Source organism: Rhinopithecus bieti, unplaced genomic scaffold (genome assembly GCF_001698545.2).
Source record: "Rhinopithecus bieti isolate Rb0 unplaced genomic scaffold, ASM169854v2 scaffold_757, whole genome shotgun sequence".
Classification (NCBI taxonomy): Eukaryota; Metazoa; Chordata; class Mammalia; order Primates; family Cercopithecidae; genus Rhinopithecus; species Rhinopithecus bieti.
The window spans coordinates 2,146,605-2,171,342 of record NW_016803289.1 but is presented as its reverse complement, the minus strand read 5'-3'; the positions used below and the strand labels follow the sequence as shown (position 1 = coordinate 2,171,342).

Below are 24,738 nucleotides of genomic sequence, written 5' to 3'. Positions count from 1 at the left end.
CCCTTCCTGACTCCAATAATCCACTGCTTACGATGCAGAAAACAAGTGACTTTGTTAGAATTTGATGGCTCAAACTCAGCTTGATCAACACAAATTTTTCACACACTCCTAATGGGTTTAACTGGTGTAAAAGGCATTTTAAGAAACCAGAGGAAAATTATTCTTAAAAGCAAAGAACATTCTGTTTTGCAGCAACAACGAACATATTCCAAAGAGATTTCACTCATGTATCCTGAGTGTGGCATCTGATGAGGTAAAATTATCTTGGCTGATTTGTGTGCAGATGTTTGCTTATACCTTGTAGTTCATACTCTGCGACATTATTAGTGCTATTTTCTCTTCCTATAAAGTGCTACATCCTTCAGAAAACAGCTCCAGTGGGTCTATCACTACCTACCTTCAAACACAGTCAAATAAAGTGCTGCTTTGGAGAAGCTCTTCCTAACTCCACCATACAGCCTTTCTGCAAAATCAGAATAACGACAGTATCAAGTAGAAATGATTATTGACAGCCAAAGATATTTACAAGTTAAGGAAGTGAAACCTCTGCTTGACTTGACTTTTGAGTAATGACTGGGGAAATTGATTACCAGAGGGAATCCAGTTGACTTTCCATGAAGAAGCTGACTATTAATGGATGATTTAATCTTCTGGGAGAGTGAATCATTTCTCACTCCCTGCTTGTCTTTCCTCTTACCTTGCTCTGCTTCTAATGTTGGAGCCTCCTCTCTTCCCTAACACCAAATTTCCCAGTAAAAGGAGGCCAGGAGAGAAATGGAACATACAGCCATGTCCCACACAATGATGTTTCTGTATGATGTTTCTGTCAAAGATGGACCACATCTACCATGGTGGTCCATCCCATAAGATTATAATTGAGCTGGAAAGTTCCTTTTGCTTAGTGACATCATAGCACTTGTAACGCTATAGCACAATGCATTACTCACGTGTTTGTGGTATTACTGCTGTAAACAAATCTACAGCATTGCCGGTCTATAAAAGTATATCACGTATAATGATGCACAGTATATATTTGGTAATGATAATAAAAGACTATGTTGCTTATGTATTTACTATACCATACTTCCTTGTTATTTTAGAGTATAGTCCTTCTACTTATATATAAGACAGCCTCAGGAGGTATTCCAAAAGGCATTGTTAGTATAGGAGATGACAGCTCCATGCATGTTGTTGCCCCTGAAGACCTTCTAGCGGGACAAGCTGTGACGATGGAAGACAGATACTAGTGATCCTGACCCCTGACCCTGTGCAGGCCTAAGGTAATGTGTGGTTTGTGTTTGTGTCTTAGTTTTTAACAAAACATTTAAGAAGTAAAAACAATTGCTTAATAGAAAAGTATACATAATAAGATATAAAAAAGAAAATGTATTGTATAGCAGCACAAAATACTTAAAGTTTAAAATTAAAAGTTTATGAAGTAAAAAATTAAAATTAAAAGTTTATGAAGTAAAAAAGTTGAAGTAAAAAAGTTTATGAAGTAAACAAGTTACAGTAAAGGCCAGGCACAGTGGCTCATGCTTGTAATCCCAGCACTTTGAGGCTGAGGTAGGAGGATTGTTTGAGTTCAGGAGCACCAGACCAGCCTGGAAAACATAGTGAGACCTTGTCACTACAAAAAAAATTATCTGGGCATGGTTGCATGCACCTGTGGTCCCACCTACTCAGAAGGCTAAGATGGGAGGATCACTTGAATTTCAGAGGTAAAGGCTGCAGTGAGCCATGACTGCACTATACACTCCAGTCTGGGCAACAGAGCAAGACTCTGTCTCAAAAAAAAAAAAAAAAAAGTTACAGTAAGCGAAGGTTAACTTCTTATTGAAGAAATAAAACTTTTATGTAAATTTAGTGTAGCCTAAGTGTACAGTGTTTATAAAGTCTACAGTAATGTACAGTGATGACTAGGTCTTCACATTCACTCACCACTCACTTATTTGCTCACCCAGAACAACTTGCAGTCCAGCAAGCTGCACTCACAGTAAGTGCTCCATACAGGTGTACCGTCTATTTTTATCTTGTATTTTATTGTACCTTTTCTATGTTTAAGTATGTTTAGATACATAAATACTTACGACTTAACATTTGCCTACAGTATGAAGTACAGTTGCATGCTGCACCCATTTGTAGCCTAGGATCAATAAGTTATAACATATAGCCTGGGTGTATAGTGGGCTCTACCATATAGGTTTGTATAAGTACATTCTATGATGTTCACAGGATGACAAAATTGCCAAAAGATACAGTCCTCAGACTATATCTCTCTCATTAAATCACACATGACTGTGTATTATTATCTCTTCTTGAGAGGAGAAAAGTGTAGGAGACCTGGATTTTAGCAGTAGATCCACCACTCACTCACTATGGGACTTGAGGCAAGTCAAAACAATCTCTGAGGTTCTTTACTTTGAAATTCTAGGATTTTTAATGTCTTGTTAAATGCCTATTGGAAACAAAATTCCATTTATTGCAGAGTTTCCCAAGTGTATTTGTGAGGAGTCTTTCTTTTGCAGTTTGCCAAAATACAACTCTAATTGACATAAGCAGGAAAGATAATTTATCTCATGTAAATGGAAAGTATAGAAATAGAGCCATGCTCAACCATGTTTGGATCATCACTTTCTGTCTTGCTGCCTCTCGGTCTCCTTCCTCCTTGGCTTCTGCTCTTTTCTTTCTTCTTTCTTTCTTTCTTTGCTTCCTTCTTTCTTTCTTTTCTTTCTCTCTTTCTTTTCTTTCTTTCTTTCGTTCTCTCTCCCTTCTTCCCTGTGCCCCTCCCTCCCTCCCTCGCTTCCTTCCTTCCTTCCTTCCTTCCTGTCTTCCTTTCCTTTCCTCTTTTCACTTTTCTTTCTTTCTTTCTTTCACTTTTTCTTTCTTTCTTCCTTTCTTTCTTTCTCTTTCCTTCTTTATACATAAGTTCTTTAATGGTGATTTCTGAGATGTTGGCACACCCATCACCTGAGCAATGTACATTGTACTCAGTGTGTAGTCTTTTATCCCTCACCCCCTTCCACCCTTTCCCCCTAGTCCTCAAAGTCCATTGTATCATTCTTATGCCTTTGCATCCTCATAGCTTAGCTGTTTCTTCTGTGTTGGTTCTTCCCTTGTGTTAGCAAGGTAGCCACTAGCAGGTTCAGATTAATATTCCATCAACCCCAGTAAAATAGTTATATCAAAAGTTCTAGAATTGAGTTTCACTAGACAAAATTGTGTTTGCTGTAAGCAATTGCTCTGGATCATGTTTTGACTTTTGTGCCAGGCAGTTAGGAAAGAAGCAGAAGGGAAAATGCAGCTAACTCTACTAAAATCACATGGACTGAGAATGAAGAGGGATAGTTCACCAAAGGCAGTTCTGTTATCAGAAGAATGGAGAGAGAATGTGCAAGCAAAATGAGTGGTCAGTAGTGTTTTAGTCCATTCTGGTTGCTATAACAAAATACCTTACACTGGGTAATTTATAAATGACGGAATTTATTGCTCACAGTTCTGAGGCTGATAAGTCCAGGATCAAGGCACCAGCACATTTGGTGTCTTGTGAGGGCTCATTCCTCATAAATGGCACCTACTTGCTGCATCTTCACATGGCAGAAGGGGAAAACAAGCCTCCTTGGGCCTCTTTCATAATGGAACTAGTTGTATTGCCTATTCAAACTTGGTGCTGTATGAAGGAGAAAATTATTTTCTGGCATGGATTCTCAAGTCATCCTTCATGGTGGTGTGTGACCTAAATGTACGCTATCTATGTTAGTTGAAAACATATTGGCTGAAAGGTCAGTGCTCCCAATGATCAAAGATTGATGAGGGTCAAGCCTTTGTGACCTATTCACCTCCCAAAGGCCCCTCTTCTTAATACTATCACTGTAGGGGTTAGATTTCAACATATGAATTGTAGGGGGATAAAAACATTTAGATCATAGCAGGTAACTTTTGCTCACAAGAAGATTCTTTTTCAAGTAAAGGCTGCTTTTCATCTTACTTGCACTAACTATGAGGGTAAGGAAAAGGAATCAGCACTCTCTTTATCTTTAAGATATTCTGTCTTCACTAATCAACCACAAAGCAATATGTGATCACAAAGTAATTTAACTTCTTTCACTGCCTCTGGATCCCTCCTTCTTGAGTCTAATCCCAGGATACCCTCTTCCCTTTCCAGGATCATATTCCTTTTATTTATCTTGTTTCTCTTCTTCGAGACTTCTTCCTTTATGACATTGGTCTTCAGCATATTTTGACCCTACAGCTTTTTTTACAAAACAAATTCTTACCATAACCTACAGGACTCTACATGATCTCATTCCCAGCTACCATACTTTTCTTTTCATACCTTCCTCCAACCACATAAATATGCCAACCAAATGAATATGCTCAAATATCAAAGACACCACCCTTAGTTTCCACTTTCTGCTAGAATGAAGTAGCGCATGACAGCTCCATGCTTCCACTGAAAACAATTTAAAAAGCCAGATATGTTACAAAAATTACATATTAAAGGCATCCAAGAGCTACAAAAGAAAGGAAGATTAGGGGGACTAAAATTCCAGAAGGGCAAGAAACTTCCAGAGGTGATCTGAAGATCAGCAGTTACTTTTTCCCTCAGAAGTTTGCTAATTCCTGGCTATGGTTAGGGGCTGAGAATCTGGACTTGGTTCTGATCAAAGCTTTTAGTAGTGGCAAAATGGGGAAACAAATACACAGCTGACTTTCTCCCATGAGACACTTAAAGACAGCTAAATTCTAAAGCTGCTGTTGTATCTCCTCAAATATTAGTAAACTTGTCTCAGGCTTGCCTATTTTCTCCTCCTAGAAACTGCATGAGATATATATTAGCCTTTCTTACTCTGATTTCCATTTGTCTTAACCCTGCATACATATTTTAAATATCTGTGATTTTGTTCCTACTATTGAATAATTTCTTTAGGTCTACTTTCTAGTTCACTAAATGTCTCTTTGTCTGTATCTAACCTAATGTTTACTATCCATTTAATTTTCAATTATAATTATTTTTTCTCCTTCCTAAAGGTTTGATTTATTTTTATAGCCACTAGTTCTTTGTTTATGTCACTTCATTTTAATATTTTCATATTTTAACTATTTTAGTATACTTTGTACTTTATGACAAATAATTTCAATATTTGAATCTCTAATGGTCTGATTTTATTTCTGTTTCCCCCCACTCCATGAACTTTTCCACTTGAGAACTTTATCTGGGGAAATGTTTTGAGGTCTGTATTAAAAGGGTGTTTCTCCAAAGAGGTTTTGAATTTGCTTCTCTTTGATCATTGGGGGCACTGGCCTTTCAGCCAATATGTTTTCAACTAACATGGGTAACGTACATTTAGGTCACATACTACCATGAAGGATAACCTGTGACTCCATGCCAGAGAATAATTTTCTGCTTCACACAGCACCAAGTTCGAATAGACAGTTTTCCTTGGTGTTCTTCAGGAAGGGCAGGCTGATTTTAGTTTTCTTTGGAAACCCAATTTTATGCAAGCTCCTTCATACAAAGAAAATCCTACTCTTGAAACACTAGCGTTTGTTGCCTATCCCCAGTGTACAACAGGCATCACATTTTAGCTGATGCTGTAAGGATAGAGCCATCTGTGCTGTTTGTATTTCTGGAATTCTATTTTTGTTCTGTGATTGGCTTTTGCTATTGTTGTTAATCCAGAAATTTTAGGGTTTTTTTTATGAGTAAGATGTTCAAGAAAACTAGTTCATTTATAGCTGGGGTAAAAAATGTTTCTTAGTTCCTCTCTATTCCCCAAGCCACTCAGCCCTCATCCCACCTCACTTGCCTGTCTCCTACCCTCTTTTCTTGTGGTCTTGCTGTTATTTAAAGGGTCCCTCTCTAATTGTTTTTTTCACCAATGTAAACAACTTCCCAAGATCTTTCAATTACCTTCTCTTACCCTGGAATTCTCTCTACATCTGTTCTTCACCATTTCCACCCAGGCTAGAGCCTGATTCTGTCTTATTTAATGATTGTACAAGTTTTCTTACTGTAACCCATCTTTTTTTTTTTTTTTTTTTTTTTTTTTTTTTTTTTTTTTTTTTTTTTTTTTTTTTTTTTTTTTTNGTGCCTGTATGCTTACAGCGCAGTATTGGGGTGGGAGTTACCCGATTTTCCAGGTGTTGTGTGTCTCAGTTCCCCTGGCTAGGAAAACGGATCCCCTTCCCCCTTGCGCTTCCAGGTGAGGCGATGCCTCGCCCTGCTTCAGCTCTCGCTGGTCAGGCTGCAGCAGCTGACCAGCACCGATTGTCCGGCACTCCCTAGTGAGATGACCCCAGTACCTCAGTTGAAAATGCAGAAATCACCGGTCTTCTGTGTCGCTCGCGCTGGGAGTTGGAGACTGGAGCTGTTCCTATTCGGCCATCTTGCTCCGCCCACTGTAACCCATCTTAACTTACTTGAACACAACTCTGCTCACGTCAACACCTACTCAAGCCAGCAGCAGTTCTTTCAACCTACCAAATCAGAACTTTAACTGCCATTATTTTCTTTAAATTGTCTTTACCCTACAGTTCAAATGTGATATGCTTTAGTGTTTTTACTACCATTTGTATAACAGATGGGTGTATATTTTCTCTTTTATTGATTAGATTCATAGCATGAGCAAAGGATAGAAGAGCATAGACCAATTACAGGAAAAGGTAGGAAGTGAATAGATCTTATATAGCCAAATCTTAGGTAACATAGATTGTGATAAATGAGGTTCACACCAGACTGTGAAGAACTTTCAGAGCTGAGGAGGTGGCATTATTCTATGGCCCACAGAGTACCAGTGAAAATCCAGATTATTTTTGTACAACCACTTTCCACTTTGAGCAACTCTAAGAAGCTATATTAGTTCATTCTCATGCTGCTGTGAAGAAATACCTGAGACTGGGTAATTTATGAAGGAAAGAGGTTTAGTTGACTCATGGTTCCACATGGCTGGGGAGGCCTCAGGAAATGTACAATCATGGCAGAAGGGGAAGCCAACACATTCTTCCTCACAAGGCAGCAGGAGAGAGAAGTGTTGAGTGAAGGGGGAAGCCCTAATAAGACCATCAGATCTTGTGAGAACTCACTCACTATCATGAGAACAGCATGAGGAAAACCACCTTCATCATCCAATGACTTCCTACTGGGTCCATCCAGTAGGATGGGGATTGTGGGAACAAAATTCAAGATACGATTTGGGTGGGGACACAGCCAAATCATATCATTCTACCCCCATCCCTCCAAATCTTGTGTCTTCACATTTCAAAACACAATCCTTCCTTTCCAACAGTACCCCAAAGTCTTAACTCATTTCAGGATTAACCCAAAAGTCCAAGTCCAAAGTCTCACCTGAGACAAGGCAAGTCTCTTCTGCCTGTGAGCCTATAAAATCAAAAGTAAGTTAGCTCCTAGATAGAATGGGGGTACAGACATTGGGTAAATACACATGTTCCAAATGGGACAAATTGGCCAGATCAAAGAGTCTATGGGCTCATGCAAGTCCAAAATCCAGTAGAGCAGTCATTAAACCCTAAAGTTTCCAAATGATCTCTTTGGACTCCACATCTCACATCCAGGTCTCACTAATGCAAGAGGTGGGCTCATGGCCCTGGGAAGCTCCGCTCCTGTGACTTTGCAGGATACAGCCCCCCTCCCAGCTGCTTTCACAGCTGCCGTTGAGTGTCTGTGGCTTTTCCAAGTGCACAGTGCAAACTGTTGGTGACTCTACCATTCTGGGGTCTGGAGGACAGTGGTCCTCTTCTCACAGCTCCACTAGGCAGTGCCCCAGTGGTGACTCTGTGTCCGGTCTCCAACCCCACATTTCCCTTCTACACTGCCCTACCAAAGGTTCTCCATGAGGACTCCACCCCTGCAGCAAATTTCTGCCTGGACATTCAGGCAGTTTCATTCATCCTCTGAGATCTAGGCAGAGGTTCCCAAACCTCAGTTCTTGGCTTTTGTGCACCAGCAGGCTCAACCCTATGTGAAAGTGGCCAAGACTTAGGACTTGTATCCTCGGAAGCCATGGCCCGAGCTGTACCTTGGCCTCTTTTAGCCACAGCTGGAGCAGCTTGGATGCAGGGCACCAAGTCCCCAGGCTGCACACAGCAGGGTGGCCCTAGACCCAACCTATGTAACCATTCTTTCCTCCTAGGCCTCCAGGCCTGTGATGGAAGAGGCTGCTGTGAAGGTCTCTGTCATGCCCTGGAGACATATTCTCCATTGTCTTGGTGATTAACATTTGGCTCTGATATGATTTGGCTGTGTCCCCATTCAAATCTCAACTTCAATTGTATCTCCCAGAATTCCTACATGTTGTGGGAGGGACCCAGGGGAAGGTAATTGAATCATGCGAGCCAGTCTTTCCTGTGCTGTTCTCATGATAGTGAATAAGTCTCATGAGATCTGCTGACTTTATCAGGGGTTTCCGCTTTTGCTTCTTCCTCATTTTTCTCTTGCTGCCACCATGTAAGAAGTGTCTTTCACCTCCTGCCACGATTCTGAGGCCTCCTCAGTCATGTGAAACTGTAAGTCCAATTAAGCCTCTTTTTCTTCTCAGTCTCAGGTATGTTTTTATTAGCCGTGTGAAAACGAACTAATACAGGCTCCTTGTTACTTACACAAATTTCTACAGCAGGCTTGGATTTCTCCCCAGAAAATGAGTTTTCTTTCCTATTGCATCTTCCGTCTGCAAATTTTCCAAACTTTTATGCTCTGCTTCCTCTTGAACACTTTGCTGCTTAGAAATTTCTTCTGCCAGATACCCTAAATCATCTCTCTCAAGTTCAAAGTTCCTCAGATCTCTTGGGCAGGGGCAAAATGTTGCCAGGCTCTTTGCTAAAGCATAGCAAGAATCACCTTTATTCCAGTTCCCTACAAGTTCCTCATCTCCATCTGAGACCACTTCAACCTGGACTTCATTGTCCATGTCACTATCAGCATTTTGATCAAAGCCATTCAGCAAGTCTCTAGGAAAGTCCAAACTTTTCCATATTTTCCTGTCTTGTCTGAGCCCTCCAAACTGTTCCAACCTCTATCTGTTACCCAGTTCCAAAGTTGCTTCCACATTTTCAAGTATCCTTATACCAGCACGGCACTCTCTGCAGTACCAATTTGCTGTATTAGTCTGTTCTCACACTGCTATATAGAAATACCCAAGACTGGGTAATTTATAAAGGAAAGAGATTTAGTTGACTCACAGTTCTGCATGGCTGAGGAGGCCTCAGGAATCTTACAATTATGGCAGAAGGAGAAGCAAACACATCCTTCTTTGCATGGCAGCACAGAGAGAAATGCCGAGCAAATGGGGAAGCCCTTTATAAAACCATCAGATCTTATGAGAATTCACTCACTATCATGAGAACAGCATGCGGGAAACTGCCCCATGATCCAATCACTTCCCACTGGGTCCCTCCCATGACATACAGGGATTATGGGAACTACAATTCAAGATGAGTTTTGGGTGGAGATACAGCCAAACCATATCAGAAGCATACATGAATGGTATCTCCTGAAGTTCTGCAATATGTCAGTCTCAGTAAACCTTACATAGAGTAATAACTTAAATATGGTTGGCACTCAGTATATGTTTACTAAATTTTGTCCAACCTCCATAAGGGATATGTCTTCCTAACTTTTATTGAGATAAGGAAAGTTAAGGCTGGTAGAAGCCTGTAATTGGGAAGATATCTATAAAATATTGTTGTATTTTGTCTCTCCTTAAAATGAAAGCAAATATTGTAAATATTATGTTCAGCAGATTTTAAACACTTGATCATTTTGGGCTTTAAAATGTATAATATAATAGAACTATGTGTTGTTCTATATAATTTTGCCAGAAAAAAAAAAGTTTCTATTATATATAACTTAGTTCTCAGTCTAAGTCAAGTAGTTACATCAAGAGTCAAATCTCAATTTCTATAAATCAGTATATAAAATTAGTATGAGGGGAAACGTTTCTGAATTTGATCACTTGTTCTTTTTCTCTCTCTCTCTCTCTCTCACACACACACACACACACACACACACACCCCTACCTTTCACTTGCATAACAATAGAGGAAGAAATGAGAAAAACAAACCTTACTTGCTTGCTTGTCAGAAGCTATGGAAGAACATATAATAAATATCTGGGCCTGATGCCCATGCTAGGGATGCTGCTATTGGAGAAGTGCCATTGCCATTCAATAATGCCCTAAGGAGGAATCCTATTCATCTGGCTCTCTCGAGACAGGAAATGTGGGAACTGATATAGCCAAGCTGCAGACTAACAGAAGCCATTAATCCAGTGTCCGTCATAAACCTCATCTATCTGGAGTCTATGAAAGGGAAGTCTGGATCCTTGAGAGTCTTCTACCTCAGAGGTAGGTGTGGAAGGAAGCTGGGCAATTGGTGCCATTTTTTTTTTCTTTTCTTTTTTAGCCTCTCACTACTAAATAGGTTTTTCTTTATTTAAGCTTGTATTCAAGAGCACTTAATTTAGTTGGATCACTGGCAACTGTCTATAAACTGCCAAACTTAGTACAAAAAAAAAAAAATCATTCCATAAGAATCCTGGGTGTTAATACTTAACGCATCGTTAGTTTGTTTTGAGTCTAGCTTGATCATGAATACTCATGCCTAGCAGAAATTTGAGAATGAAGGGAGAAAATCCTTCTGATCCTGCATCTTAAATGGTTACATATAAAACAAATTGGCTTGCTTGCATGTGCTTTTATTATCCTGTGCCTCCAAGTTACTCAGCCTCCAGTGTAAAACCTTAAACAAACACAAAATTTGTCACAATTTGATAAGCTCTGAGCCCATATGTGCATACTTCCATCAAAAGTACAACAGACTTAAAATTTAATTTCTATGCCTGACAAAACAGTTTAGTTCTCTGTGTTTTATTTTCTTCATGTGGCAGTTGTTTTTATTTTCACAGTAAATTTTTCAAAGATGAATTCTGGCTGTTCAATAGCAAAGAAGAGTGAATCTGAACAATACCAAGAGATAAGTTTGAGAAAGATGCAGCCTCAAAAGTAGAAGTGACACAAAGGCACATTCAGGGAGACATGAGAGGCCAAATTACACATCAAATTGTAAAAGCTGCAGATAGAAATTGCCAGTCACCAGGAGGGAGGGAGAGACAGGAAGGGAGAATGCCCAACAGCAGCTTTGACAAGCACAGCCTATCAATTTCACCAGACAATTATAGGATCTGTAGGAATCTTGTTGGCTTGTTCATTTTCCGGTACACCCTCTTTATTTCTCAGGAAGTCCTGACCGGGGGTAATGACTGCTTGTAGTATAGACAGCCCATCAAGGAGTCCTGTTCCTGTTTTAGTTGCCCATTGTGTGACTGTGACTCCACAATTAACCACAAAGACAAGATGAGAGACACCCAAGAAGAGCACAAGCTTCTGGCATCTCCCTGGAAAATCAACTTTATCCTCTCTAGCCAAAATGGATTATTAAAGGAGTTTTTTTTTTTTTTTTTTTTTTTTTTTAAACTTGGTATTTTCCCAGTGTAGGCAGTAGTGATTTCCAGCAGACAAGTCAACATTAAATCTGAGGTTGAATGAGAGTGATCACATCTGACACCAGAAGAAGAGTTAGGTTCCAGCCTGGCTATTCTTATACCAATTTAAAAATATTAATTGGTTGTCTTGGGAGAGGAGATGTGGGAATTGCTGTAGCCGAGCTGCAGATGAAGACAAGCTATTAATCCAGTGTCCATCATAAACTTCACCTATCTGGAACTTCAAAAATGAAGTTCTTAAAAATGTTGTTAGTAGAAAGGATTTATTTGAGAAGGGGCCACCATAGCAGATATGCTTAATTACTTTGATTTCATGAAAGTCTATTTATCTGATAAAAAGTTTAACCCCCAAATTGATTGTAATTCTAAGGATTTAAACCATTCAGTTAACCTAAGATTTTAACAGTCGTTTGAAAGTTTGACTTGACAGGACTGAAACGAAAGTGCAAAAACTTGAACTTGAAAATCTACCATAAAATAAATTAATGCTTTCAAAAGAAGGAAAGCAGGGGGTTTAAATTCCTTTTGTTTTTTTACTTTTAACGTTTTATTTTGTGCCTCTTACTCCCTTGCCACAAATTAAAACATTATGTTTTCAGCCTCTTTTTTTATTAAAAAATGTGTTTGTGATATCTCGTTGCCACCCTTAATCCCACACATCACTCACCTATTTTGTTCATTGCTTTCTAATTCTTAAAGATGAAAAGGGAAAATGATTTGTAGTGTGTAGTTCTGATGTAAGTAGGTGAGAAGAGCTGAATGACTACTCACCATGATCTCATCAAATGTCACATGTCTGATAATATTAATGGTGAGAATGTATGGAGGTTTACAATGTGCCAATTACTTTTGTATGTATTTACATGAACAGTATCAGTTTATTAGATGCATCCAAACAACTACTCTATGAGGCAGAAATTAAAAGCTGGACAGAGAGACGTTAAGTAACATGCCCAAGGTCACACAGTTAGTAAGAGATAAGAGCAAGGCCGGACGCGGTGGCTCAAGCCTGTAATCCCAGCACTTTGGGAGGCTGAGACGGGCGGATCATGAGGTCAGGAGATCGAGACCATCCTGGCTAACACGGTGAAACCCTGTCTCTACTAAAAAAAAAAATACAAAAAACTAGCCGGGCGAGGTGGTGGGCGCCTGTAGTCCCGGCCACTCAGGAGGCCGAGGCAGGAGAATGGCGTAAACCCGGGAAGCGGAGCTTGCAGTGAGCTGAGATCCGGCCACTGCACTCCAGCCCGGGCAACAGAGCGAGACTCCGTCTCAAAAAAAAAAAAAAAAAAAAAAAGAGAGATAAGAGCTGGCCTTTAAGCCTAGGGTCTGACTCTAGAGTTCTTGTCCTTAAGCATAAAGCAACATCATTCTTCCAGCAATTTTTGTGATGTGTGAATATCATATTATATTTATCAATAGCTAACTTTAAAGATAGGGAAAAAAGGTATGATTTTACTGTTTCCCTCAAATAAAAATTGTTTGCAATTTTAGATCATATACAGAATTGGTGGCACACATAATTATGATCGTGCTGTTTGATAATAAGATATAAGATAAAAAGCATTCATTTTCTCTAACAGAAATGATTTGTTTTCATTTTTCACAGTTTTACAGTAATTATCATCAGTGTTAGTGTTGACAGTTTTGTCAATCTTATCATTACCCATAGACTTTTAAAAAGACAATTGTTCAAATCTAAATGGAGAAAGAGAGAGTGAGCTTTATTATGCTTTCAAATGGACCGTTTCCGCATATCCCCAGGTCAAAATGACAAGTACTGCACTCTCTTCTTGTCATTCATCAATCCATTCATTCATTTACTCTTTCTTTCATTTAAAAAATGTGTATCATACTGTTTTTATATTAGTCGTATGAGCAAACGTTCTCCCTGCTTTCACAAGTCTTTCATTTTAGTGGGAGAGATAAATATTGATTTAAAAAATCAACTATATAACCACAAGCTGTGATACATGTTATTTAGAAAAATAGCTGATATTGTGAAAACATGCACTCGAAGAACCTGGCCTGATCTGAAAATCTCAAGAAGATCTGTATTCATTTTCTAGAGCTGCTGTAACAAATTACCACAAACTGGTGACTTAAAACAACAGAAATGTATCCTCTCACAGTTCTGGAGGCCAGAAGTCCGAAACGGGGTGTCAGCAAGCTTGGTTCTTTCCGGAGCTCTGAGAAGACTATTCCATCCCCTCTTCTAGCTTCTGGTGGTCACTGGCATTCTTTGTTGTTTTTTGATTTGTAGACACAATGCCCCAATCTCTGCCTTCATTTTTACATGACATTCTCCCCTGGATATATCTGTATGTTTGTGTCTAAATTTTCCTTTTTAAAAGGACATCAGTCATCTTGATTACATATGCAGAGACTCTATTTCCAAGTAAGGTAACATTCCTTGGTACTGGGAGTTAGGACTTAAGCATATCTTTTGAGGGACACAACTCAACCAACAACAGCTTCCTTGAGTCAATGACACTGGAGCTGAGATGATTAGAATCAAAGGAAGACAGGACTTTGCAAAGAGAATGGGACATGTAAAGGCCCCAAAACAGGAAGGAGCATCCTGTTTAAAGACTGGAGAGAAGGTCACAGAGACAAACACATGCACAGGGAAACACAGGAGCAAAAAGTCTCAAGGAGTCACCCATGGTGCTGCTTATCTGCTCCCACGCAGACTCCCCTCCATGAGGCATGGACATCACAAACCTAATCACCTTTGCTCCAGGTCTACCTCCACTGACCAGCCAGCACCCTCATGTGCCCTTGAGTCAAAAGAGAAGCAAACACTCCTCTCTTCTGGGCTAGACTTTAGGAGAAAAAGTCTATGTGATAAAGAATCCTTCAGGGCCAAAGCTTGGGTTGTGCTACATGAACATAAGGTTTGGGAGAAGGCTTGTGTTAAATCATAGCTTTGTGCAGCCTTGAGTAAGTGCACGATTCTGAGCCCCAGTTTTTTCATATAAAAGGTGAGGTGATTATAGCGTCTGCATAGTATTCAAGTATTTTGTAAATTTCAACAATAAGGAGAAAGAATGCTACTTGGAATAGGGAAGATGAAAAATCCTTGGCCTTTTACGCCTAGCATAGTTCATCCAAATTACTTCACAGTAACAGAAGGAGCTGGGTGGGGAATGCGGGGAAACTATTAATAGCATTCCCCAGTCTGTGTACCGTGGAGGAGGTGAGAAGGTTAATAGTAACAATAACATTTCATCTGTGCACAATGGAGAGGGTGGGAGAGCAAATATTAATCATTTTAATAATGGAATATATTTACAGTGGTTTATGGGTAATAGTGTTTTCTCATATACAATCGTATGCAATGCTTGTATCTCCTATCCCACTTTTAAAATAAAACTCATGTATTTAGGGGATGAGAGAGTTTTAAAATACCAATCTCCCTATCAGCTAGCGCTTTGACTGCAGTAGTTCATCACATTAACCAATCTGGAGAAGGCTGAATGAGTGGGTAAGATGATAACCCATGAGGAGAAGGAAACCAGAATAGAGCTTCAGGCACCCACCTCCAGGAAGGTGGTGGAGACAGGGGAGAGAGGAGAAATCCCATTTTCACCCAGGACCCATCCTGTGTACCCAAAGGGTCTCAGCATTTCCAGAAACAGATTCAGGTACATAATTTGTCAGAGTTATGGTCAAGGTTAGGTTTATCCTGCTGAGGGCCACACAGTGTGCATCATGCAATGGCCACAAAGCGCTGGAGAATGAGCTGCACACTCACCTGAGACACATTCCCCAGAGGGTTTGCAATGAACCATGTGAGGCATCCAGGAGGACTTTTTGATCCCTCAATGAGATGGACCCTGTTACCTCATATATCTTTTCAAAATGTTTTTATGCACGTATGTAAATATAGGTCCACATAGATATGTGTGCACATGTGCATATATATATAAAATCTCTTTAGTTTTTTACATGAATGACATTATACTTTGGACTTCATTCGTCATCTTGCTCTTGAAATGTTTTGAGGTACAACTAGCCTCGTTGGTTCATCTACATCTTCCTATGTGTTTTTAAACTCTTGCATAGTAATTTAAAGACTGGACATACCACTTTATTATGCTGGTCCCTTTTTTATTTTAGTTTTTTAAGTTTTTTTTAGGGACAAGATTTCATTCTGTCACCCAGGCTGGAGTGCAGTGGTGCCATAATAACTCATTACACCCTCAACCTTCTGGGCTCCAATGATCCTCCCACCTCAGCCTCAGAAATACCATGCCTAACAATATTTGTTTGTGCAAACAGGGTTTCATAATGTTGCCTAGGCTGGTCTCAAACTTCTGGTCTCAAGTGATCCCCTCGCCTCAATCTCCAAAAGTGCTGGGATTACAGATGTGAGCCACTGCGTCTAGCCCAAGCTGTTCCCCTTTACATGGACAGTGCATTGTTTCTAATTTTTCACTATGACAGTGTTGCACAGGTGTGGTAAATATCGTCATGAAGTCTCTCATTATTATCTTTTAACATACTATATAACTTACATAGTTATCTTGCTGATTTTTTATTTTCACTCTGCTAGAGTATATACTCCAGGAAAGCAAGGATGTTTGTTTATTCTATCCTCAGCTCTATCTCCAGCCCCTAAAACTGTGTATGCAGTGAATATTCATTGAACAAATGTGCTATAGCCATATTCTGCAGCCACACACAGTTATGGTGTAACTATTATCCTCTTAATAGGAGGACAACTCTCTGAGGGCATGGACACCCTCAGAGTATTTTAGCTGCAGTGCCTGGCACAATGCCTGCTTAGAGTGGGAGCTTTATACATTTTAGGAACAAACAGTAACAGGTACTGTTTAATACGTCATCAGATCAATGTGGCTCTGCATCTCAGCTCAACTTACTGATCCCATGGTTCTGATGAAACATCCACCTAAAAAGGATTACCATCAGCTTGTGTCTAGTCCTATCACCACCTCCCTTGCTTCCACTCTGGTCTAAGCTGCTACCATCTCCAAGCTGGATTTTTGCAGTTTTCCAAACCAGTTCACTTAATTCCACCCTTATGCTCAGTCTTCTCCTTTTACTAGAGCAGTCAGAGCAAAATGTTAAAAGCTAAGTCAGATCAGGGCACTGCCCCTCTCAACTCCTCCTGTGGCTTCCTACCCACTCTGAGTAAAAGCTTAAATCAATGCAAAATGGCCTAAAAAGCGCAGCATGGTCTGCACACAACGCCCTCCCATTAATGTCTGCCCTCTAGTTGGCTGCTGTCCTAGCTCACTCATTCCTCCAGCCTCCCTGGCTCCCTGAAGTTCCTGGAACTTGGACGTCTCTGCTCACTGTGGAGCTCTTGTACTACTTCCTCACTACCCTGGCACGCTTTCCCCCCAGGCATCAGCCTTTAATCAAATAGCAGCTACTTAGGCTTTCTCGGATCTAAAATCACAACCCCACCTGGATCCTTCCTGTCGACCTCTGTTTGGTATTATTATTTCCCATAGCACATTATCATAATCTAGCACAGTATATTTACTTAGCATGCTTATTGTGTGAGTCTCCAACTAACATAGTAGCTCCCTGAGCCAACAATGTATGTCTGTTTTATTTATTCACCACTGTATCTTCCATACCAAGTACAGTGCTTGGCAGCTATGCAGTGTTCAATACATATTTGTTGAAGAAGCTGATTATAGAACAGAGCACTTATTTGACACATATCATGCTAAACGCTTTACCGGCCTTATTCCATGTATCTATCGCCACCATCCTTTAAGGGTGGGACTATAGTGATATGGTTAAGAGAATGGGTCCTAGAGTCTAACAGCTTAGATTAAATCCTGTCCCCATTGCTTACCAACACTGAGCAGAAGGTCAATCATTTGTCTTCACTAAGTCTTTGTTATGTGAATGATTAAAAGGGAAATATTAATGATTATTATTTATTATTAGTTGCATTTAATCAGACTCTATGAAGCAACCAGTGCAACATCATAAGAAAGTTTTCAACCACAACACTAGATTTAGGCACGAAATCCCCTCTTATTTAATTATCTATCTCATGTGATCATTTTACTATGTAATAGTTATGTTGTGCATATGGTTTTGCAGGGTTAAAGCACTCCCATGTCTGAACCCTATTTCACATAGGAAAAATATTAACTGCTAGTTTATAACCACCCTAAGAAATGGGATTTCTAAGTGAAAAGCCCTAAGCGATTAATTCAATCAGTGCTCAGAACATTATGACGATGAATGATACATAGCCTTGTGTTAAATCTTAATAATGCTCTGGACAGCAAATGTGTTTAATAGCCTTACACTTTGTCTTCTAGAGAACATGTCTTGTTTGTAAGCCATCTGAGAGTTCTAAAGGCAATAATAGGTATGAAAAAGAGTGTTGTGTTTCTGGTCCTAAGGGAAAGGCAAGGACCATGCAGCGGTTAAAACAAATGTTTTGGAATCAAGCTGAACTGATTTTAAATTTTGTCAGACACATCACAGGCTCTCAAAAAACATTAATTGAGTCAATTAATGTCTCCTAGGCATACAAGTTGCATGACATTGGGCAAATTTAAAAGTTTTAATTTTCTCTTTTGCGTAACTGAAAAATGATATCTACCTCATGAATTTGTTTTAATCAGTTAATACATGTACAGTGGTAAATACTGTGCTTGGCATGTAGAAAGATGGCAATAGAGTTATTAATAAATAGCTTCTTTCCATTCTACAGTTCAGAAAATAGAACAGACTTCTCCCAAATTAAATGTTTTACCTGTCATGTGAGATATAAGAATAGATCAGTTTAATACCAGTTTTACATCAGATAGAAAAATGAGCACTTTCTAAATTCTCTCCTCTTTCTGCATCTTACCTCTAACTCCAAGCTAATCAATAGTCTTGATACATCCATAATTCTTACTAAATTTTCTTACATAATATTTATTCAATTCTTCTTTATTGCCAGGACCACAGAGCAAATCCTCTCTCATCTTTCAAGACTCAGCTTAGCCATCCCTTCTGTTAGACATACTCTCTGTCCTTCCCAGGGAGTTGGAGCTCCTCCTCTAAGCACCAGTAGTGCCTGGTTTGCTTCTCTGTTGCAGCACTCATTACAACTTCAGGCCTGCAGTTCATTATTTACATGTTGGTCTCTCCCAGTGGGGAAGAGTTGTAGAGAGGATTCATAAATCATATATTCAGGGCTGGAAGATGATTTTTAACACTCACCTCAGAGCATTAAAAAGATAATACATGTAAATAGATTTGCACAGTGACCAGCAATAGTAAATGGTCAATAATGATAATTATGATGATGATTAGCAGTAGTGGCGGTATTCATCTGTCACAGTAGGAGGTGAGTAAGTGGATGAAGAATAGTAATTATCTTTACAAATGCTATGATGATCTAGAATATTATAGGCCGGGACTCCAGGGCTTTGGAATATCAAAGATTGCTTACTATACAAAAAGAAAACAATGGCCCCAGAATCTTCTGAGATTTTAAGATATGTAAGAAAAAATTATGAGCCCTGGAGAGATTTGTTTTTCCTAACAAGGTGTCTATATAAATAACTTAAAACTTAAAATGAGAAAGTATAATTCCTAATTTTCTGTGCCAGGTAATAAAGAAAATGCTGGGAGGAAAATGTGTTTCTCAAATATAAATTTCTTACATTTGGAAATATATTGCTCAATTTTTAAGTATATAAATACAATTAATATACTACAGAGCATAACATGGATAGAACAACATTTGGTTAACTCAATGATAAGTGACATGTCATGCTGTAGTGGTCTATGCTTTGGAAGAACAATATTAAAATTTTGTGGTTTTAAAGAGTTCTTTACACTTGCCAATGATAATTTCATTTTGGTTCCATTCAGGTACCCCTTCAGCAAACATTTTAGAGTTCCTAATATGAGGCACTGTGCTAAGTGCTGCGGATACAGTGGTGAGCAGGACCAGGGAAATCCCTGCTTCTACAGAACAAATACGTGATAGAGACATTGAAGGGGAAAAAGTGAATATTACAGGGTATCCAATTTATTTCCTTGAGTGATTTGTACCCTTGAGTTGGGTAAGATATGCGTCAGAGAGGCTGGCTTCCCTGAGAAAGGTGGATTTGATGGAAAACGGTGCCCCCCCCACTGATTTCCAAAAAAAATGATTTATTCAAGCTCCAATCTAATTGACTGCACAGTCCCTTCATGAAAAGAGGCTGGCATACATTCAGAAGTTTGTTCTGGCCTTGTTGATTCCAATTAAGTCAGGTTTTGCAGAGTGGACAATTGTGCTGTGACTCGCTGTGACTAATGGCTGGTTCTCTGTTCAATGAAGAGGAGAGGCACTTGAAAGCCTAAAGCATTTCAGATTAGGAATGAAGTCCCTATGTTTGCATTAATTCCAGCTTTTCATGATGTTATGTCGAAAGCAAGGCCATTGTGTTCCAGCCTCACTCCTAGCTTCGGCTGCTTGTCTACCCTTATTTTCCCTTTGCTCCACTTTCCTCACTGAATTCTTCTGTGTTGCTTCCCACCATACCCGCCACCCTGCCCCATTGCCAGAAACATTATTTCATTCTGATTACAGAAGCTATACAACAATTATAGAAATCCTAAGGAAAAGAAAAGCCTCAATTATTTTAAATTAAGATCTCTGATCATCTGCCATTCAAAAAAAAACTACTGCTATTTGAACACCTATCTTTATATATATAAACATATATGCTATCTACTTTAAATGCCTTACATCACATTATGTTGAAGTTTATTTCTATAAAGTGCTTAGAAATTGCTTTCAAATACGGTGTGGAATAAACTTTTTAAAGTAAGTAAATCAATAAATAGTAAGAAGATGGTACTGCTTTCCCTCAAATGTGATTTCTCTAAAAGCAAACTAAAGTATTTCTAGTACAGTGTTTCTGGTACAGTTGGGCTTACAGGCTCCGGAGTAAGGCTAGCCATGTTATTATGTACTGCCTTTGCTATTTACCACCTCCAGTTTTGCATAATCTGTATTTCTTCTTTTTCCTTAATATAGTAGTTAATATAGATCATTTACTATAGTGCCTAGCTTATAGTAAGCCCCCTGAAAATATTACCTTTGTTATTTTGAAGCACATGGATGACTCCATTGATCTTACTGAGTTCATTGATGTTACCCTACATTCTTCCAATGTCCCTTACCAAGAGTTGGGTATCATCTTCAACCTTTCCTTCTCTCTTTGACTATTGCCCAGTAATGAGCACACTATATAGACGTTTTCTACCTTACATACTAGCTTGAGAGAAGCACTAAGACGCTTCAGGCTCAAACGCATCCTAATTATGTCATTTTGCTAGCACTGTGACTTTGCGTAAGGGATTGACCTCCTATTACCTCAAGTATCCCATCTATAAATGGGAAGTGATAACTCCATGTATCTCATAATCTTGTTTTAAGTATGAAATGGCAGGATGCACATAAATTGCTGCACTGTACAGTGGTCAGCACACACCAGGTGCTCTCTAAAGAGAAAATGTTGAATGATGAAGAAAATGATAATGGTGAGATGAATAAGTTCCTTTAGCTTAGGAAAGAGAAAAGCTCTTCTACTCCTCCATCGTAATCCAAGCTTCACTTTTTATCTCTGAACATTTGCAATAGATTTCTATCAGGACCTACGCCTTTAATTTCTTTCTCTTCCATTCTGCTCTGCATATAACTTCAAGATTAGTCCTTCTTAGAAAAAACATAGAGCATGCCTCCTCTCTTAAAAATATTTATCACATTCCCAGTAATTATTAAACCAAATGCAAATTCACTACCTAGGCAGGCAAGACATACATAGTTTGCCTTCAGTTTATTTTTCTAACTGCACATCTGTTGGTTTCTCAGATTAAACTTTCCATACCAAACATAGTGATCTACAATTTATTCCTCATATTTATCTCCACTTGTCCTACCATTTTAACTTTCCTCAATCCCTCCTACTCACCCTTTATTTCCCAGCCTTAACCATAAAATCTTCTGTTTTGGTGAAGTCATCTATTTATTCAGAAGTATTTTTTCAGAATTTAGCTGTGCCCAATACTATATTAGACACTGAGATTTAACAGGGAGCCAGGTATAGTCTTGGCCTCATGATACAATTCCTCTTGTTCTCAGTGTGTGTGTGTGTGTGTGTGTGTTCTTTGGCACTTAGAATATGCAGGCTTTTTTGGTAGATACATATCATATTATCTTCAACTGTACCACAATGCCTTGCATATAATTATGGTCTAAAAGATAGTTGATGGTCTGATTCCTGAAGTGATTTTCCTATGGAATTTGGCCTATGTCGATAGGTTGATTACCTTCCATTGGTCAGCCTAACAGTCTTGCTTTGAAGATCCCATCAACTGTACAGAAAATGTAGGTGAGCACTGACCCCTGGGACAAAACTCAAAAAAGAATCTTCAATGTTAAAAACAGATCTGTATTGCTCTTTAATGTATTGCTATATTACGTATACCATAGCACAACAAAGGGAAAATACTAATAGCCACTTTCTGTTATGTAAAGTATGGAAAATTAAATGCAATTCTTTATAATAGAACTATGTAATATATCCAAAAGCTATTTTATCCAACCTTCATGTACTTTTACTTAAGTAATATTAATCAATATACATCTTTATATTGAAATTGTTCTGCCTGTTTTAAGTAGCAGGCACACATTATTCACCTATATATAGACATTTCTGCTCATGTCTAACACCTTGAAAAGGTGGCTTTATGATAGCTTTTTTTAAAAATTCAAGGCCCTAAAAAACAGTCGCCAAGGAAACAACAGAATAGGTTATATATGCTTCACTTATGCCTAAAATAGAAAATCTTGCTGTCAGTTATAAATATGTTCTATGAAAGCCACTCCCTCCAATAATTTGGGCATTTTCTTTAACTTTACATGCTAAGGTTTGTTGTTGTTGTTATTTTGGTTTTGTTTTGTTTTTAAGACAGAGTCTTGCTCTGTTTCCCAGGCTAGGGTGCAGTGGTATGATCTGGGCTCACTGCAGCCTCCGCGTCCCGGGTTCAAGTGATTCTCGTGCCTCAACCTTCCGAGTAGCTGAGATTACAGGCATGTGCCACCACGCCCAACAAATTTTTGTATTTTTAGTAGAGATGGGGTTTCATCATGTTGGCCAGGTTGGTCTCAAAGTGATCTGACCTCAAGTGATCTTCCTGCCTTGGCCTCCCAAAGTGCTGGGATTACAGGCATGAGCCATCACACCTGGTCGCCAGATTGTTTTTAGTAACTGTGCACATATACAGCAATTGCCTGCTTTAGGTGGGAGCTCTGATGCATGCTTCTTGCTCTGCCTGACCTTGAATACATAATTGCTTCCCGCTCTGTTTGAGATTTCTCCCTCGTGTCCAATGAAGTTGACACTTCTTACTCTGCAACAGCTGTAAAATACTTTGAATTCAGAGAAAAAGGACAATAAAATAAGACTATATGACACTTAAAGACTTACTTTGTTAAATTCATCCTAGCAAAAGCCTTCTAAATCCAGACAAAAGAGTACCAATACAAGATGACTTACTCAGTGCTGAGGAGTGAAATTAAGCTTGAGACTATGATGGATGGGGGCAAGGATTAAGAAATGTCAGCACATGGCTTAAAGAATAATACATTTAATTTTATTGTTTGTTCCAGTGTTACATCAAGCTTTAACTTTTGCCTGAAATAGCCCTTCAAGGGCTCCTGCAAAATAAAATAAATTTCCCATAATAAAACTTATTATAAATGGTCTCTGTAGAAATTACAAAACATATCATTCAATCTCGTGTTTTCCTTGGATATGGATCAGTTAATTAGACTGAACTTCATGGTAGTCATTGTTGACAGGTACAATGAGCACAAAGATGAATAACACACAGTTTTACTCTTAACTGGGACTTAGTCACCTAAATAATAACTATTGAATAGTTATCGTTCTGTATATATACTGGATTATGGCCACATTCATCTAACTGTTCTTTGTATACCTGTGTTCACCTTCTTAGTTCGCTCTACCTTCTACTGCCACAGGACTATTATTAAAACCAACATTTCATCAAGTCACTCCCCTATGTGAAATCCTTCAGTGACTACACATTGATTTGTGGATGAAGTCCATATCTTTGACATAGTTTAGACTACCCTCTACCATCTGCCACTGCTTACCTCTCCAAGCTCACGTCTTGCCATTTTTCTGTTCACTCGCAAAACTCTTGCCAGTATTTCTCTCCAGAGCATCATTCTTACTCTCTTTTACCTCTAGACCTTCATGCTCAACATTCCTTCTGCCTAGAGTATTCTTCTTTCCCACCCTAACCCTCTGCTTGCTGGTTCCTTCCTTCTTATTTTACAGATCTCACTTATATATGTCACTTTTTCTTTTTCTTTCTTTCTTTCTTTTTTTTTTTCTTTAGACAGAGGTTCATTCTGTCACCCAGGCTGGAGTGCAGTGGCATGATGTCAGCTCACTGCAACCTTGACCTCCCAGGTTCAAGTGATCTTCTCACCTCAGCCTCCCAAGTAGCTGGGACTACAGGCATTTGCCACCGTGCCCGGCTAATGTTTTGTATTTTTTGTAGAGATGAGATTTCTCCATGTTGCCAAGGCTGGTCTGGAACTCCTGGACTCAAGTGATCCACCTGCCTCGGCCTCCCAAAGTGCTGGGATTACCGGTGTGAGCCACGACACCTGGCCAGTATGTCACTTTTCCTAAGGAATCTTTCCTGACTCACCGAGAGTCCTGTGATGCCCATCTCTTGTCCTCTGGGTGATTATCACACTGTATTAAATTGCTGATTCCTCCTCTAGGGTGGGCAAATATGCTGTCTCTCTTGCTTAGCACTCACATGTCCTCCACCAGGCACTTCATGAATATCTGTATTTTAGTGAGTTAATAAATTGAAGAATCAGTGATGAATGCTGTAAGAAATATCTTCAAAGTGTAAATGAAAACCCAGATGAAGGAATAATTTATTCCACCCAGGGTATGGTGAAGACGTATGAAGAAAAGTGATATGACATGACATTTGATCTGGCCCTTAAAAGATGAGTAGGATGGAGTTCACCAGGGAGTTGAGGGAGGAAAAGGGAAATCAAACAAAGAATTCCATGAGCAAAGTCAAGGGTTTGCTTAGTAGATCAGTTCTGGATGAATACTACTTGCTTTGGATCTCAACTTAGACATTACTTCTACCAAGCCTTCCTGACAGTTCCCCTT

At 39.2% G+C, this 24,738-nt stretch overlaps 1 protein-coding gene across 5 annotated transcripts in view; it reads left to right on the top strand.

Annotated features, from left to right (window-relative positions):
- JAKMIP2 (janus kinase and microtubule interacting protein 2) overlaps positions 1-24,738 on the top strand; it is a 202,414-nt gene that overhangs the window by 82,641 nt on the left and 95,035 nt on the right. Inside the window, exon 1 of one of the 5 annotated variants that reach the window (XM_017872450.1) lies at positions 10,296-10,361. The exons of the other annotated variants lie outside the window; for them this stretch is intronic. The gene's annotated coding sequence lies outside the window, so the exon portion shown is untranslated. Of the gene's footprint in view, positions 1-10,295; positions 10,362-24,738 lie in introns of those variants that run through there. 5 annotated transcript variants of the gene reach the window in all.